Source organism: Pongo abelii, chromosome 3 (genome assembly GCF_028885655.2).
Source record: "Pongo abelii isolate AG06213 chromosome 3, NHGRI_mPonAbe1-v2.0_pri, whole genome shotgun sequence".
Lineage (NCBI taxonomy): Eukaryota > Metazoa > Chordata > Mammalia > Primates > Hominidae > Pongo > Pongo abelii.
In genome coordinates this window covers 208,609,854-208,613,211 of record NC_071988.2, presented here as the reverse complement: position 1 = coordinate 208,613,211, position 3,358 = coordinate 208,609,854, and the positions used below count along the sequence as shown (strand labels likewise).

The following is a 3,358-nucleotide window of genomic DNA, read 5'->3' as shown; positions in this document are numbered from 1 at the left end:
TCTTTGACTAGGAAAGAGAACTCCCTGTCCCCTTGCGCTTCCCGAGTGAGGCAATGCCTCGCCCTTCTTCGGCTCCCACACGGTGCGCACACCCACTGACCTGCGCCCACTGTCTGGCACTCCCTAGTGAGATGAACCCGGTACCTCAGATGGAAATGCAGAAATCACCCGTCTTCTGCGTCGCTCACGCTCAGCAATACTAATTTTGAATGCACCAAACAATAAAGCTGCAAAATGTGTGATTCAAAAACTGACAGAACTGAAAGGAGAAATAGAAGTATCCACAATTATAGTTGGAGACTTCAGTTCCCTTCTCTCAACAGTTGGGAGAACAACTAGACAGAAAATCAGTGGGAATATAGAAGAATTTAACAATATCACCAACCAACAGGGTCTAATTTACATGTACAGAACACTGCACCCAACGACAGCAGTATACATTCTTCCCAAGAGAACAAACCCTACACAAGGTTTGTTTGGAGCATACACAAGGATAGACCATATCTTTGGCCATAAGAAAAAACTCAACAAATTTTAAATAATTTGGATTATGCAGAGGATGTTCTCTGACCACAATGCAATCACTAGAAATAAAAAACAGAGAGATAAAGGAAGCTCTCCAAACACTTGGAAACTAAACAATACACTTCTAAATAATTTATGGGTTGAAGAGAAAGTCTTAAAGCAAAATTTAAAAATAGATAGAACTAAATGAAAACACAACAGACCAAAATTTGTGGGACATTGCTAAAGGAATGCTGAGAAAAAAAAAATTTTAACATTACTTTCAATGGCAAAAACCACAAATATTTTTGCACCAACCTAATAATATTAATATATTAGTAAAGAGAAAAAGTCTCAAATTAGTAAAGCAAGCTGAAGGAATCAAATAGTATAAAGAAAAATCAGTAAAATTGAAAACATAAAAGAACAAAGAAATTAATCAAAGAACTGGTTATTTGAAAAGACCAACACAAGCGATAAACCTCTAGCAAAATAGACAAAGACAAAAAGAAAGGGGAAGCAACATATTACTATTAAGAAGGAAACATGGACTACCACTACAGACTCTTGAGACATCAAAAAGATAATAAAAGGCCATTACAAATAGCCCTATTTACATAAATTTGACAACGTAGACAAAAATGGACTAATTCCACACAAAAAACCCCACACGACCCCAACACCCAATATAAAACAAAATGCAACTATTAAGAAAATTGAATTCATACTTTTAAAAAATTACAAAAAAGAAATTCCCAGGCACAGATGGTTGCACTGGAAAATTCTATCAAACATTAAAAGAGAATTACCAAAAATTCTACACAATCTCTTTCAGCAAATAAGACAAGAAGGAATACTTTTCCATTTATTTTATGAAACGAGTATTACTGTGATACCAAAACCAGATGAAGGCAGAGAAAAAAGAAAACTACACATGAATATTCCTCATAAGTATACAAGCAAAAATCCTTAACAAAATAATAGCAATTAGAATTCAACAATATAGAAAACAGTCCGGGTGCAGTGGCTCACGTCTGTAATCCCAACACTTTGGGAGGTGGAGGCAAGCGGATCACTTGAGGTCAGGTATTCGAGACCAGCCCAGCCAACATGGTGAAACTCTGTCTCTATTAAAAATACAAAAAAAAAAAAAAAATTAGTGGGGTGTGCTGGTGCGGGCCTGTAATCCCAGCTACTTTGGAGGCTGAGGCAGGAGAATTGCTTGAACCCAGGAGGTGGAGGTTGCACTGAGCTGAGATCGCACCACTACACTCCAGCCTGGGCAACAGAGCAAGACTCTGTCTCTAAAATAAAAGAAAAAGAAAAAAATACATACGAAACAAATTATAGACTATGATCAAAGAGGGTTTATTCCAGGGACGCAAGGCTGGTTCAATATTCAAAAGTCAATCAGTAATTATCCACCATATTAATATAGACTAAAAAAGAAAAATAACATTATATCAAATCAAGGCAGAATAAACAGTTTATAGCATTTTTGTATTCATTCATAATGAAAATTTCTGCCCTCCAGCCCCAGAGTCAAAGCCGGTTCCCGCCCAGTCCCGTCCCGCAGCCGCCTGCCTCCTCTTCCTTTCAACATGACAGATGCCGCTGTGTCCTTGCCAAGGACTTCCTGGCAGGTGGAGTGACCGCAGCCATCTCCAAGACGGCGGTAGCGCCCACGGAGGGGTCAAGCTGCTGCTGCAGGTGCAGAGTGCCAGCAGGCAGATCACCGCAGATAAGCAATACAAGGGCATTGTAGACTGCCTGGTCGATATTCCCAAGGAGGAGGAGTCCTGTCCTTCTGGCATGGTAACCTGGCCGATGTCATCAGATACTTCCCTACCCACGCTCTCGTCTTTGCCTTCAAAGATAAATACAAGCAGATCTTCCTGGGGGGTGTGGACAAGAGGATCCAGTTTTGGCACAATTTTGCAGGGAGTCTGGCATCAGGCGGTGACCCTGGGGCCATATCCTTATGTTTTGTGTACCCTCCTGATTTTGCCCATACCCGTCTAGCAGCTGATGTGGGTAAAGCTGGAGCTGAAAGGGAATTCTGAGGCCTTGGTGACTGCCTGGTTAAGATCTACGAATCTGATGGGATTAAAGGCCTGTACCAAGGCTCTAACGTGTCTGTGCAGGGTATTATCATCTACCGAGCTGCCTACTTTGGTGTCTATGACACTGCAAGGAGAATGCTTCCAGATTCCAGGAACACTCACATGTCATCAGCTGGATAATCGCACAGTCCATCACTGCCATTGCTGGGTTGACTTTCTATCCATTTGACACTGTTCACCATGGAATGATGATGCAGTCAGGGTGCAACTGACATCATGTACACAGGCACGCTTCACTGCTGGAGGAAGATTGCTCGTGATGAAGGAGGCAGAGCTTTTTTCAAGGGTGCATGGTCCAATGTTCTCAGAGGCATGGGTGGTACGTTTGTGCTTGACTTGTATAATGAAATCAGAAGTACACATAAGTTATTTCCTAGAATGCTTCCCCCTGTGAACAGGCATGTTGTATTGTATAATATATCTTGAGCATTCTTGACAGACTCCTGACTGTCAATTTATCAGTGGCAACTGTTTCCTGGTTGAAAATGGGAGGCAATAGTATTCATCTGATCAGTTTTCTCTTAAAGCCATTTCCATGATAATGATGATAGGACTCAATTATATTTTTTATTTCAGTCACTCCTGATAAATAACAAATTAGGAGAAATAAAAATATCTAAAATAAAAAAGAAAATTTTCAGAACATATACAGAACTTCTTCAACTTGATTAAAGGACATCTACAAAACACCTACAGTAAATATAGTAGTCAACGTTGAAAGGCTGAATTTT

At 40.3% G+C, this 3,358-nt stretch overlaps 1 pseudogene; it reads left to right on the top strand.

Moving 5' to 3' along the window:
- Positions 1-2,105: 2,105 nt before the first annotated feature.
- LOC100444818 (ADP/ATP translocase 2-like) lies at positions 2,106-3,053 on the top strand (annotated as a pseudogene).
- The last annotated feature ends 305 nt before the right edge of the window (positions 3,054-3,358 follow it).